This window comes from Polypterus senegalus, chromosome 3, assembly GCF_016835505.1.
Source record: "Polypterus senegalus isolate Bchr_013 chromosome 3, ASM1683550v1, whole genome shotgun sequence".
NCBI classification, from domain to species: Eukaryota; Metazoa; Chordata; class Cladistia; order Polypteriformes; family Polypteridae; genus Polypterus; species Polypterus senegalus.
The window spans coordinates 128,206,530-128,222,313 of record NC_053156.1 but is presented as its reverse complement, the minus strand read 5'-3'; the positions used below and the strand labels follow the sequence as shown (position 1 = coordinate 128,222,313).

At 39.9% G+C, this 15,784-nt stretch overlaps 1 long non-coding RNA gene across 1 annotated transcript in view; it reads left to right on the top strand.

The window, feature by feature from the left end:
* The window catches only part of LOC120526814, a 56,422-nt gene that overhangs the window by 26,023 nt on the left and 14,615 nt on the right, over positions 1-15,784 (top strand). Inside the window, exons 2-3 of the long non-coding RNA XR_005633170.1 lie at positions 5,568-5,762; positions 8,317-8,449. This is a non-coding gene — a long non-coding RNA (uncharacterized LOC120526814). The remainder of the gene's footprint in view (positions 1-5,567; positions 5,763-8,316; positions 8,450-15,784) is intronic.

Here is a 15,784-nt window from a genome sequence, read left to right as displayed (position 1 = left end):
GTAGAGGAGAGGAGTGGTGGCGCTGAAGGAGAGGCATTGTGTGAGGCCTGGACTTGAGGGTGATTGTTGCTGGGGCACTGGGTTGTGTGCTATTGGACATTGTAAATAGAAAAAATGTTTAATAAACGTGTGTGTTTGACACTGAAACATCGGTGTCTGCATGTCTGTGTCCGGGATATCTTCCACAATATTTACACATTAAAATATAATATACTGTATGTCAGATAGTAGTGGATTTACAATAATTCCTAATTCCTAATATTACTTGGAGTAATACATGATGGGATAAAAGTAGACAGTAAAAAATATGTTTTTCTCTTCAATACTAAGTTGCTTACACAGTGGCTTATTTTACTCAAATGAAAAAAACCTAGCCCTCACCCCCAACCTCAATACATAAGTAATGTCTTATATTATCTAAAACTAAAAGAATCAAATGTTCCTTATGAGGAGCAGTGCATAATTTGTTTCGCTTCTGAAAAAAAAAAAATTAAATTTAATTAAATTAAATGAAATATTATACTTACAACTGTGCTGTACATATTTCAGTGTAATCAGCAACCTCATCAAAAGTTAAATTATATAAAAAAATTGTAAAAAAATCTGTAATACAGAGTTTAACAAAATCTAAAACAAGGAACAACTACAATAAAAAGGCAGCCAGGGAGTCAGCTGAGTTTAGGCACCATAACAGTTTAAGCTCTCAGTCCTGTATTGCCATCTGCTGGAAATCCTGAGGAATGCACCTGTTTGAAATACAAGTTAATTTCCAGACAGAACAGATCCTTTAAAGCAGGGGTCTCCAACTGTTCTGGAGTGCTATGGTGGCTGCGGGTTTTCATTCTAATCCTTTTCTTAATTAGTGACCTGTTTTCTGTGCTAATCATTTTTTAAGATTCAGTCCTCTGAATTGTTTAATTTTTTCCTTAAATGGTAGTCTCACAGCTACTGTGGCCCTCCAGGACCAGATTTGGAGACCCCTGCTTTAAATACACAGCTGGGCACAAAAACAGTGACAAAGTAGGTCACTAAATAAGCCAAAATTCACATTCAGAACAAAACTAAAGTGATGTCTGCTCATTCTGAAGAGAACACTGGAATGTTTAATATTATTTATTGTTACTACATGAAAAAAATTTAAACCTTTCTGATTCAGTCATTTTGACTGATAACTGTTTTTTTTTTAATTCTACTTAGCAGCAGCATTATTAATTTTTTATAGACTTCTGTATGTATTGTAAAAGAATGCCAAGGTACTGTATATGGAATACAAAGAAAATAAGTGAAATCTTATTTATAAAGCACATTTAAAAACACATGAGTGTAATCCAAAATGCTGTACAGCATTAATAGAACATACACAAAATATAAAATATAAACCTGGCAAATGGTCAGAACATAAAATTTCAACATGGACAATGCATGTCACTGCACAGCAGTCAACAACTTTAAGACAATTTATTTGTATTCAAAAGCCATTGAAAAAATGAAAGTCTTAAGTATGGAGTACATCTGCCTCATTTTTCTTGAGAAGGCTAAGATCTTTGGGCTGTGAATCAAAACACTAGTGATCTTCTGCTACATTGTTGAAAATATCCTGGCTGGATGCATCACAGGGTGGTTTTCAAACCCCTCCAAAGGACTGTCTGTACAGCTTTTTAAAATAAGTTAGGCTGTCCTTCTACAGCATCATCCATTCCACTCCACCAATGCTGAATCTATCATTTCTAATGACAGCCACCCGGCACATCCCCTGATTTATCTTCTGCATTCTGGTAAGTGCTACCAGAGCCTCACCACTTGCTCCACCTGCTTCAGGGACAGCATCTTCCCCCAGGTCATAAGGTCACTGAATGTGTAGTAACCTGTGCTTACATATCCTGTACTGTACCCTCCTGCTGGTTTATTTGTATTTGCACTGTATGCTACATGTGTCCTACCATCTACATTTTTTTTCTTCTCATTAATACAATCTATATGACTGTACAGTTCTGTTTTGAACTATGTAAAATAGTCCAATCTTCTGCTCCTCTCTTTTACTGTATTTATTTTTCTTCTGCTACTCTTATTCATTTAATGTATTTATACATCTTGTTGTCTTATTATATATTATTGTCTATATATACAGTATATAGAATATCATTAGGCACCATAAATGTATCTATTTTCCATTTCTGTTCTGCTCTCCTACATGTATGCCTCAGTCCCCAAATATTATTGTTCAGCCATGGCTTAACCTTAACCTTAAGTCTTGATTTTCTAACCTTAACAAAAAAAAGTAGATCAGGAACTACTAAGTCATCAACAGATTGATTGGATAAAGCTGCCTATATCTGTTTAAACAGGGGCAGCTCCAGGAACTCCGGCACCAGGACAGTAGGCTTCTCCCTCAGTTCAGCAGAGCAAGGATTCCATTATAGCTGTAAAATTCTGCCCACACAAGTTTATTCATTCTCACATGCAGACCTCCTGCTCCTCTTCCTCCAATGCCCTCCATGTAAGGCAGCGAGGGAGACACCTGCAGATATCAGATCAAACAGCTAAGGATGGATAGTTTTTAACGCTCACATGTCTGTAAGGTTGTCACATATGTCTAAAAGAGCCAGCTGGTTGTATGACAAGACTAATGAAGTGTTATAAGCAAACAAACATGAAAGAAACACCTCTAGCCAGATGACAGGCGATTCAAATACAGAGTGACAGCATGCCAAAGGTAATATAAGAACATAAGAAATTTGACAAATGAGAGGAGACCATTCAGTCCACCAAGCCTGTTTGTCCTCCAAATAGCTAAGCTGTCCCATAACACTGGTGCCATTTAGGACTGTGAAGGGCAAGTCATATGAAAAAAGAAGCAAAACTCCTGAAATCCTTCTACAAACACATATTAGTAGACAAAGATGCACTATGCTATGTTATCTAACTGCAAAAAGCAACATAAAAGGCAAAGTACGACTGCCACCACAGCAAGACAGGCATCACGGGGCTGTGAATGTATGGTTTTCCATCACACTATATGACCAAGAAGTCACACTTTGGGTAAAGCAAAGGCTCCTCAAGGGCAGTTCTGGACCTTTGCGACCTATGCTAGCTGGTGTAGGCTCCAGTACCCCCGTGACCCTGTTCAAGACAAATCTGGTTAGAATATGACTGATGATTATACGAATAAACAAATAAATTGCATAACTGTAAGTAGTATTCTCAGGGTGTTCACGTCAGCCAAGTCCTTAAAAGAACCATCCCTCCTTTTTCACTAAATTGCTATGCATTTTATGGTCCCGTAGCCTAATAAGAACATTAAATATCTTGGGTTCATACTGTCTGTGATGAAAAAAAGTCACAATAAATTTGAAATCACTGCTTTTTTTTGCATTTTCCATACCGTCTCAACTTGCACTTCTACCTGCACTTCAATCCAATTCAATGACTAAGTTGTCAACTACCACAACCTTTAGGTGGCCTGTCAGGTCTCATTATGCCTGTCTACCACCTTTAGAGTTTTCAAAGTCACCATCCAGCTCTGCAAATGACACTTCTGATTCTGGAATTGGTGCCCCTAGACAGAGTTCACCCTTTGCCTTGTGCCTTCATCCATGTGTGACCCACCTACTGTATCTCTACTTGTCTGGTCTGGAGTCTCCTCCCGCACCATCTTAGGGTGGCGCAACATCTCCATAAAGGATACCATGTCTACTACAATGCCAGCCAGTCAACTCCTCTTCCAGTTCAGTGACCCAGAGCTCAAGTTGCTGAATCAGTTGTTTGAAATTATTTGAGATATGGTGACTGAACACCTCCAAAACCATCACACTGCCACTTTTTGTGCTAATACCTGACAACACAAGGCAGATCGTCTGATACCTTGGTTCTTCTTTTACTTTCCCAACCATGGGATGTGAGATTGATCAGATCAGATCAGCAGTTGTATAGTTGTATAGCCCGCCCATCCATCTATTTATCCATGTACTGTACCAACTTAATGTAAATATCAGGCCACAAAGAACCATCACAGAGAACTCTCCAGAATGCACTCACATTGGGCCAATTTACTGCTACGTAACTTAAAGTGCATGTCTTTGAGATGTGGAGCAAAAGAAGGTGCATAAAGAATGTGATCATACTGGCATAATCACACTGCTCTTTGAATCTACTTTCTTATTTCATTAACAATGGTGGGTGCTAAGTAGTTGACCTACAGTACTTCATCTAATGGTTTTCTACTTGAAAGTTGCTCCCTCTATTTTAGCCTCAATAAACAACGGTTTCTGGCCTCAGGACCTCCGCTGGCTGGATGTTGATTGTTAGATCATTCTTCATACACCTAAAATAAAGTTTCATGTGGAATCACCAAAAAGAGTGCCATGTTTGAGATATGGGTGCCATTCATGTGTCCCTTACATTATCTTGTTTGTCCAATCGCAAAATCAATATGTCAGGGAATCTGAGCGTGTGAGGCTCCTACTGACGATGTGGTAATCTTAACAGCTTCAAGGAATTTACTTAATCCAGTTAGCTGAAAAGGGGAATTAAGAAATGGCACACAGACCTTTATCCTTGTATCAATTTAACATCATTGCGAAAACATTTTTCTGTCTTTTTCAGAAAAGGGTTAAATTAAAAATGGTTTAAAATACATATTTGTTTTGAAACATAAAAATCTAATAATTAAGTATGTACATGACAATATGTGTTTTCTTCACAAAATGTTCTACTGCAGGTACTGCATATGTTAAAGAATCTGAATAGCAATGATGAAACCCTGCTTACCATGAAAAAAGAGACAGGAATATATTAAACTTGAAACATATTTCAAAATGTATTTCTCATAATTTTTTAATGCAAGAAAATGTGTTACATTTCTGAATGATTTTACCCACCATTCTGTAGCTAAAAGCTACAAATGATGATATAAATGTATTTATCATTTTAATGCATTTTTTAAAAGCGATTATGAGTTACTACTTACTGATTAATTTATGATAATATAAAATTACATATTTTTTTCTTTATCTTTACCCTATATTGTGAAATCATTTTTACAGCATACAATTAGTTCTGGCTTTTGAAAATGAAAGCTCATAATTCACAAAGCTGAACAGAAGGGAATTGTGAATATGATAATTAGAAAACTTCAAACAGACCGATAAGATATATGAGGCAGACTGGCATTATCATTTTTAAATTAAATTCTGGGTGTAAACCGAATCTTCCACAAAAATAAATAATTAAATCTACTTCCAGCCAATAAAAAATGAGATTCTTTAGCAAGGTACACTGAAGCCTCTTGGCTATATGCTTGATTTGCTTTTACAAGGTGTTGTGGTGAATTCTGTTGGAAAAAAAAAATTAAGTGCATACTTTGATTTCAGTTTGCTATATATTTATTTTTATTTTTGCAATGCTAAATGTCTTGTTAGCATGTATGTTGTACACTTTTGAGATGCTATGGTACAGAGTATCAAGCACGAGTACTTGGGGGACATCTTCATTGCTCTGAGATGCTAGGCAATACTACCCTAAACAGAGGGGGGTGCTGTCATTAATATCTTCTTATTTTTCACCTTCAGTTCAGAGGCTCACCGGCCAGATGATGAGTGACTTCATTTTCGCACCCACACGAATCCTTGCCCCTCTGGGTCAGTAATTTGCACATCTAGAAGCCACTGGAAACTATTGGTCATTGGGAACCTGCTGCTGAGTAGATGGAGCTTACCCTCAGAGGCATCTTTATTATGACAGCAACAAGTCGGTGTAAGAACATAGTGAGTGTTTTTTTTTTTTATTACTTTTTTTTCTAAACTATCCATATTAAATGGGTCTACTGGCCAGTACACCAAACTGTTTTGACCCGTCTTGTTTTCTTTACAATTTATTTTTTATGAAATACTAAAAGTGCTAAAGCTGTGCTGAGGCTCATACATGCATTGTTTACTTGGCACTGTTTAAGATTCACTAAATAACTAAACACACATCTCTGTGGGACTTGAGAGAAAAACCCACACAGAACTGAAGATGACTAAGTGCAGAATTGAAACTACTGATTCTGGGTCTGTAAGGCAGTCGGGTACTAGGGCATGGTGGCACCAGACTTGAAAAGAGCAAAGTTACCAGTTCAGTTTCCACTTCTGTCTCACTAGGTGACCCTGAGTAAGTTACCTAACCTGCCTGTGCTCCAGCTCTAAAGTCTGAGTCTGAGCAACTGGGATCATGAAAAAGGGCTGCAAGAAAATCCAGAGACCTCACATGTCTTTTTGCTTCCTCCTTAGTTCCTCAGAGGTCTACTTTCTTCAACCTTCACCAAATTGGTATTCCATCCGGAACACTTTTCTGTGATTTTTGACACTTCTTTTACTGTTCTGCCTAGGTGCATCAGGAGGCACGTTTTATTTGTTTTGGGAGCAGAAGATGAAATGTAGTTAAAAACATACCAAAGCTGAAACCAGAGTCAAATGAAATCAAATAATAAAGCCATAAATTGAAGTCTAAAATGTAGTAGAAAAAAATTATCTAAACTGGCAAAGCAACACGCATAAAAGCCTTCAGTGTAATCTGCAATCTCAGATGAGCAGGAAGTATGTGGTGATGACTTTATACTAATGACCTGATTACAGCAAACGGCGAGACCTCCAGTCAAGGCAACCACCCAAACAAAAGTATACAAGATAAAATGTCAGTGCCCATGAAAAAGACAAAATGGCTTCAGAGAAACTGTGAATGCTTCATAGCTAAATGAACACAACTTCAAAATAAAAAAAATGAATGTCACAGATGGATTCAGTGTCCCAAAAAATCTTGTCTTGAAAAACATCCAGAATAATGAGATTAAAATGTAAAATTAGCCCAAATCATAACATTTACACTATAAACAGCCGTAGTGCAGCCTCCTTAATGTTATGTTTACCCACAGAAAAAATATTTAAAAAATTTACCGTAATAGCAATAGAAATTATGTGTATAACAAACATGTAAATATCAAAATGTCAAAGCAAATACAGTAGGAAACGTATAGAGTTCTAGTGTGCACTGCTATACTAATGCAGCTTTAGAACACTTCCTCCATGTGACATGTTTAGAAAGAGTCACAGACATCCAGCCTGCTGTTACAATCTTGACAGTAGAAGCAACTTTCTTTGCACACTTTTCGTATAATATTTTTTCTGCTACTTGAGCATGAGAGGGTAGAATGTCAGTGCCTTATCTACATAAATGATTTGCCCCTTGTGTAATTGCAGGGCACCACAGTGGAAGGCTTAGTGACTTCCACAAAACTGACAGTTGCTGCATTGTGAACAGTGCCTACTGGGCTAATGTCTTTCTTGTTAATGATTGCAATCATTTTGCCTTTTTACCACAAACCTATTTGCACATTAGGGAACAAACGACTGAATTCACCAGGTCTAAAAGTGCCATATGAAAAAAGAGTGCCATATGTATCAGTTTCAATATCCATGTCAACGCCTGATGACAAATTCACATTGGCATTACTATCACTTGATTCACCTAATGGTTCAGTTTCAGTTTGTTCTAAGAGTGGATTTACAGCTTCTCATTTACACACCATTGTGTATTGGTTGAATTATCTGCTCCACTCATACATATTGATGAGGTCATTTTACATTTTTTGCACTTGGGTGTTGTTGAGGTCTAATCTTTATGTTCAACATTTCTTTGGAATTTTTGTTTTTCAGTCAGTTTAAGGATTTTGACTTTAAAATATTGGAATTTGGTTTCTGTTGATTGTCTTTTTAGGTGAAATCTTTTTGCATCATTTGACTCTTTTGAGCTTTTTTTATTTACCTTTTTTGTAATAAATCTTTTATTTTAAGATTTATTTTTGCCCTTTTTGTAAAAAAATCAAGCTTGAGGGTTACAGTGCCCCACCTTCTGGTTTGGGTTTTTACTTTATTATTTACAGTTGTTTTGACTGCTCCCCATTTTTGGGCCTCCTCACACTGAAGCCAGCAGTTAGTGTTTCGGGCCTGGTAGGACAAGTGAGCCCCCACTGGGTAGACCAGTAAAAATCCTGAACTGCTTTTTGGCTAAATTTTGAAGGCCTCACTTATTTTGCTTTGGAAGAAACCCCAATCATAACAAAGAATAATAATAATAACCATTGCACCACCTTGTCATGTTTTACCTTTAGCTTAATTTAAGTTGTTCTTTTTATTATTATGTAAGTGTACTTATTGTGCTTATTATGTTTGTTGTCCTTCTCTGAGCACAGTTTTCATTATTGTTTATTATTTATATATTTTCTGTTTTGTAGTAATGTGACTATTTTTTTTTTACCTTGTCTCCTTAAATTGCATTTCACAGGGCACGATCACATTGAGCTGCAGCTTGACGGCCACCCACAACTGTATTTCTCAGGCACAGGATGATATCCTCCAAGGGTCTGTTCCAGAATGCAGGATTAGTGGGAAAATGAATTGGGATTCACAGAAATCAGGTTAGATCTATTCCAGAAAACCTGGATTTAGCCAGAATTACATAATCCTTGAGGCCAGAGAAACAGATAACTAGCTAATCCTGTCTTTCAGAATAAGTTCAGGATATCCATGTTCCAGAAAGAAAGTTTTGAGAAAATGTAGCCCAGCTACTAGGGGAACCAATGCCCTGAAATCAACCTGAAAAAGAGCAAATTTAATGTGAAGGATTAACGCTTTGGAGACACCAAAATTAAGGAATATGGAATCCAATCATACGATCAAAAGTTGTAAATGTTCTGTCAGAAATGATCCCACCTGCGTTATTTAAGCAGCAAAAAAAAAAAAAAAATCAGCAAAATGTTTTTGAACAAACAACTGACACAGAAGCACAAGTTCTTCACCAAATTATGCCCAGAGAAATGTAATCAAACCGTGATCAGTCATTCTGGCACGGTCAGAGAATAGTCTGCATGAATGTTACCTTTTTAATTCTGAGATTTAAAGTTATTATTATTATTATTATTATACTAGCAACTTGGCATGCGCTGCGCTGCGCGTTGGATGACCACAGTTGAAGGACTCAATCGTAAGGATCTCTCGTCGGGTGTCTCATTGGCACGCTTTTGCCTCTTTCTTTCGCGATCATGGCGTAATCTGTCTTCTCTCTCTGTAGGGGTTTCAGTTGCCTTTCGTTGTGCGGCAGAGATGCATCGTTGAGCTAATCTGTGTGAATGCTGAGTGTACGTTTCTTGCGAGCGACTGTCACGCCTTTGCCTCTTTGCTTCGTGATCACGCTGTAATGTGTCCTCTCTCGCAGCAGCAGGTTTAGTTGCGTTTCGTTTCGGCATTGTTCCTTAAGGTCTCCTCCGTACAAGTGCACATGGGTAGCTGAAGACGGAAAGGCATAGTGGGCATAGTGAAACACACAAATTGGTGACCAGGGGAACCATCGGACTCAGACGCGGGGCTTGAAATACTCAAGTGCACATGTTATTTATAATTTAATTTTTTTTTTTGTTATGAACTTCCCCAAAAGAGTTGATCCCTGTAAATAGTTAATAGTATATGAACAATATAATCTGTTGTAGTACGGGCGTTAATTAGCGTCACACCTCATAACCTGCATACACCACGTGTTTGGCTGTAACGCCAGAAGCGCGGTGGACGCTGTAAGGCTAGGTTGTGGTTTCTGTTTCTTTCATGATTTTTTAATTTCATTTTATTGATTATTTAATAGGCAGAGGGGAGAAGATGTTAATGTGACGCTCTGCCTATTTCTTTACTTTTGTTTTGAAAAGATTTTCGGGAACAGGAAAAATAAAAGCAAAGGGGAAAGAACGGAGGGGTAAGCAGAAATTCTGAGAGGGCACGGACTGGGGCTTTTCTACATGGCAGCTATACAGCCTAAAGGAATGCGGACCTGGACACGAACACGGACACCGCACTGGACTTTTATTATATAGACTAGCAGAATACCCGCACCATGGCGGAGTAGTGTGTTAAAGAAGTTATGAAAAAGAAAAGGAAACATTTTGAAAATAACGTAACATGATTGTCAATGTAATTGTGTTGTCATTGTCATGAGTGTTGTTGGCATATATATATACTAATAAAAGGCAAAGCCCTCACTGATTCACTCACTCACTCACTCACTGACTGACTTATCACTAAATCTCCAACTTCCCGTGTAGGTAGAATATCTATATACATATCTACATATACACATATATATATACTAGCAAAATACCCGCGCTTCGCAGCTGAGAAGTAGTGTGTTAAAGAAGTTATGAAAAAGAAAAGCAAACATTTTAAAAATAACGTAAGATGATTGTTAATGTAATTGTTTTGTCATTGATATTGAGTGTTGTTGTCATATCTGTCTATTTATATATATATATATTTATATATATCTGTATATATATATCTGTATATATATATATATATAGCAAAATACCTGCGATTGGCAGGAGAAGTAAAAAGAAAAGGAAACATTTTAATAATAACGTAACATGATTGACAATGTAATTGTTTTGTCATTGTCATGAGTGTTGCTGGCATATATATATATATATATATATATATATATATATATATATATACACACAGACAGATATATAAACATATATATATATATATATACATCTTTACACATACATATATATACATACTGTATATACACACACACATATATATACATACTGTATATACACATATACATATCTACATATATACTGTATATACACATATATATACAAATCTACATATATATCACATATATATATATTAGGTGGGACTTGATTAAAAAATTAATCCAATTAATTAGAGGCTGTGTAAGAATTAATCTTGATTAATCGTATGTAATCGACACGTAAATTTGCCCCAAATCGCAAATGTTTTTTTTAATTTAAAAGTGTTTTAGTGGGCGACAGAATCAAATAATAGACATGGACATGAATATTGTAAACTGAAGCTGTTTTAATTTCTGAAAAAAGCCTTTAAACTGCATTTGAATTCAAAACAGAAACAAAAATATCATCCCTGGTTAAAATTGGGCAGACTTAAAAATAAAGTGGTAGTTTAAGTACTTTAAGTACATTTTCAGAATAGTATTGTCTTTAAATAATAATAACCAAAATTTCAACATAAAGTGCAGTTTTTCTTCTTAAAAAAATAAGTCAGAAACATAAAAGGTAATTTGACCAGCTTACTCTTTAAACTCTGAGTAACATTAGCCAAAATTATTTTGTACATTAGGCTAAAACAGTGTGATCATTGAACATTTTGTAATTAGATGTATTTAGAATTACTAACGGTCACGGAAGTCCAATGATCCCCAGTAAGAGCCACAAAGTCCGCTTTCTGTAATGCATCTAATTTTGCTTGCTTTTCAGTGTGCACAAAACCATGCTTTTATCAAGGCTTCGCTCGGGAAGTCGAAATGATCAGTCGTAGGAACGCGCTTTATTCCGACTCTAACATTTTTGTAGCTGTGATGTGTGCATCAGTGTAATGGATGTACCAGGAAATCATGCATTGACAAAAGTTCCCGCTTGCTTGGAATTGAAAGTGTGATTAAATGCGTTATTTTTAACGCGTTATGGAGTACATGCATGAAGCTTCTCAGCTGTGCTTGTGCTAATAAAGGGAAACATTTTAAAAATAACGTAACATGATTCTGCGTTAACCTAATATTTTTCATACGTCCCAAACCAAGGAGATCGAAGGTAAAATGAATGGTAGCGCGTACATACTCAGTGCATCCCTCTCGGAATCGAACCTCGAATGTCGGCATTAGAGGCGAAGACTCTACAATTGCGCCACAGCATGTGGCTTGTCTATGCTAAAGTATGTATTGTAGATCGGGGTATATATATACATTTATATATATACCCGTGTCGCAGTGGAGAAGTAGAAGTTATGAAAAGAAAAGGGAACATTTTAAAAATAACGTAACATGATTGTCAATATACAGTAATTGTTTTGTGAGTGTTATTGAATGTTGCTGTCATCAAGGATTTGATTATCATTATTTCTTTCAATCAGGGTCGTATTTGTACGATGTGTTGTGTTCAAGTTACATTCCGTGTTTGTCAATCGTTGTAAAGATAAGAGGTTTCATTCATCGATTAGTTCTTACTGCATCAATAAACAGCTCGTCTTCCTCTTTATCTGTGATGTGACAAACTGCATGCACGGGTTTTTTTTTACACTGTCTTCCTTTAGCAGGACATTCACTTTTTCCACCGTGTGCTTTGTTTCCACAGTAGCTGCACTTATGAATATGATTGTATGTATCAGACGCTTCATATTTTTTTGCTGCCTTCTCAATTGTGTAATTCGGTTTTGTTCAGCACTCTTTGGAACTGTTGCTTTTGTCTGTGCACTGCGCCAGTTCACGTGAGCCGCTTGGTGTTCTTGCATCGAAGGTTCCCAGCTGTACTGGTGCCATCTCGTGGAATGTCAGCTAAGACCCGGCACTTAAAAGTTTCTCTCGCAGTTTCAATGAGTTTGTGCCAAACACCACCCTGACCATCTCATCTTCCTCTGCATAAGCACAGTCCTTCACACGTGAATATTTACCGGCAGTGTTTGTATTGGATTGCCGCTGATGGACGGCCTTATATGGGCAGGCACTAAATTACAAACGCTAGTGGCAGCCTGTCTATGAACTTAATTTAATATAAACTTACGGTTCACGCTGCTTTGTTTCCGCAGTAGCTGTACTTATGAATATGCTTGTATGCATCATTTGCTTCATAATGTTTTTCTGCCTTCTCAATTGTGAAATGGCGTTTTGTGCTCATCGCTGTTTGGAGTTCTTCCTTGTTCTCTACGTACTTACATAGGAGGCGTGATGATGTCACACGAAACACCGCCCCCCACGGCCATCTCCAAATCAACTCCATTACATTATATGTAGAAAAATAGGTTCCAGTTATGACCCTTACGCATAGAATTTCGAAATGAAACCTGCCCAACTTTTGTAAGTAAGCTGTAAGGAATAAGCCTGCCAAATTTCAGCCTTCTACCTACACGGGAAGTTGGAGAATTAGTGATGAGTGAGTGAGTGAGTGAGTGAGGGCTTTGCCTTTTATTAGTATAGATATATATATATATACACACCTATCTACATCATATATATATACACACATATATATAATTTGTGTGTGTGTATGTATGTATGTGTGTGTGTGTGTGTGTATGTATGTATGTGTGTGTGTGTGTATATATATATATATATATTGTGAACGCTGGCCCCGGCACAGACAGACGGACATCATATTTTGCACCCAACACACTTTATTTACTCTATTTACAACACTACAAACAGTCACGTGCACTCACAAAACCCCAGTGCCTTCTGCACTGATTCCCCCAAGTCCAGGGCCCACAGTCCTGTGCCTTGCTTCCTGGCCGCCTCCTGTCCTCGCTCTCCAGCTCAGTCCTTCTGCCTCCCGACTTCCACCCATGACTGGAGGGAGGCGGCCCCTTAAATAATGCCCCGGATGAGCCCCAGGTGCTTCCGCCATCTGTTCCTTGGCCACGCCCCAGCGTGGCGGAAGTGTCGGCTGCCTTCCTGGCAGCTCTCCGGGCGCCACACAAAGTCTTCCCCGGGATAATTAGGCACCGGGGCGCCGCCTGGCGGTGGCCACGGGTCCCTACAGGGCTGGGCTTCAAAGCCCTGTACCCGAGGCCCCTGCCTAACCAGGACGGACGCCCACTCCGTCTGGAGGAGGCACTCGCCCTCCTCCGGTCCTCCAAGGCGCCCCGGCCGGGCTCCAGCCCCAACCGGCAACCGCACGGGATAAACCGGCATCGGGGCGCCGCCTGGCGGTGACCACGGGCCCCTACAGGGAAGGGCTTCCATGCCCTCAACCCGTGGCCCCCAACAGAACCAGGACGGACGCCCCCTCGCGGTCTGGAGGAGGCACAAGCCCTCCTCACGTCCTCCTGGGCGTCCCGGCCGGGCTCCCGCCCCGGCCGGGGGCCACAATATATATATATTGTAAAAGACGGAGAAGGACACAACATAAAGGTTTGGGGTTTTCCGGCCCCGTATATTTTAGATGCTCCACAATAAAAAAAGAAAATGCAGGTCAAAATATAAACTAAACTGTTCATATGTGCGACGCCGAAACATGGCGTCGGCGGCCATTTTATTTAGGGAGGAGTGCTGGGAAGGAACCGTGAGGGATGCTGGGATCGATGACGTCAGGACAAGATGGCGGAGGAAGGGCGGAAGTAACGTACTGCGGGCAAAGCCGGCTTATGGCGGCGGAGTGTCTTTTTTTCTGAAAGAAAGCACAGGTCGAGAGAGGTCATGGATACGAGAGAGGGCATCGGCATTGACCTGAAGGGTGCCCCGACGATAAGTGACGGTGAACTTATATGGCTGTAAATCCAGAAACCACCTGGTGACCCGCGGATTCGACTCTTTATGTAGGGACATCCACTGAAGTGCAGCGTGATCAGTCACCAGAGTGAATTCGCGACCCAGCAGGTAATAACGGAGATGGGTCACCGCCCACTTTATGGCCAAGGCCTCCCTCTCCACTGCCACGTACTGGGTCTCCTGGTCCATCAGTTTCCGGCTGAGGTAAATCACGGGGAGTTCGACACCGTCGACGCTTTGGCTCAACACGGCGCCTAGGCCTGTGTCTGAAGTGTCGGTCTGGAGAATAAAAGGGAGCCCAAAATCAGGCATCTTTAATACAGGTGTCGATGTAAGGGCCTTCTTAAGGTCACTGAATGTGTGTTCCACCTTGTCATTCCACACCACTTATAAGGGAGCGCCCTTCTTTGTTAAATTGGTCAAGGGTGCGGCCCTTTCGGAGAAACGGGGCATGAACCAGCGGTAATACCCCGCTAACCCCAAGAAAGCTTGCATCTGCCTCTTGGTATTCGGACGGGGCCATTCCAAGATGTCTTTAATTTTTGAACACTGGGGTCTCACCTGTCCTCGTCCCACAAGGTAGCCTAAATACTTGGCCTCCTTCAAGCCAAAAAAACACTTTCGAGGATTTATGCGGAGGCCGGCTTTAGCTAGTGTGGTGAGGACAGCAGAGACCTGCAATAGATGTTCTTCCCAGGTGCCGGAATAAATGACGACGTCATCCAGGTAGGCGGCACTATAGGACTGGTGGGGTTTCAGCACTTTATCCACCAGACGTTGAAAGGTTGCGGGGGCCCCATGCAGCCCAAATGGGAGGACCTTGTATTGCCAGTGTCCACTAGGGGTGCTAAAGGCCATTTTTTCTTTTGCGGATGCCGTTAAGGGAATTTGCCAGTACCCTTTCATCATATCAAGCGTAGTCAAGTATCGAGCCATACCCAGCCGCTCAAGGAGGTCATCAATGTGAGACATCGGGTAGGCATCGAATTTGGAGACCTGGTTCAGACGTCTAAAGTCGTTACAGAATCTCCAGGAGCCGTCTGGCTTGGAAACGAGAACGATAGGGCTGGACCAAGGGCTATGGCTCTCCTCAATAATGCCCATATCTAACATTCGTTGCACCTCTAATTCCACTTCAGCGCGTTTTGCCTCCGGGAGGCTATAGGGCCTCTCCCGGACGATTACACCGAGGTTTGTGACTATGTCGTGAGCAATCAGCGAGGTCCGGCCAGGCTACTCACTCACTACTTTGGGGATGGCTCGGATCACATACATTAACTCCTGCCATTGTTTGGGGTTTAGCTCATCACCGAGGTTAAGGGCAGTCATGCATGAGAAAAGGGAGAGGGACCTAGGGGCGTCGGGAAGCTCCTCCCGATCTTTCCAGGGTTTCAACAAGTTTACATGGTAGATCCTCTCAGTTGGTCGACGATTGGGTTGTTTCACCAAATAGTCGACCAGC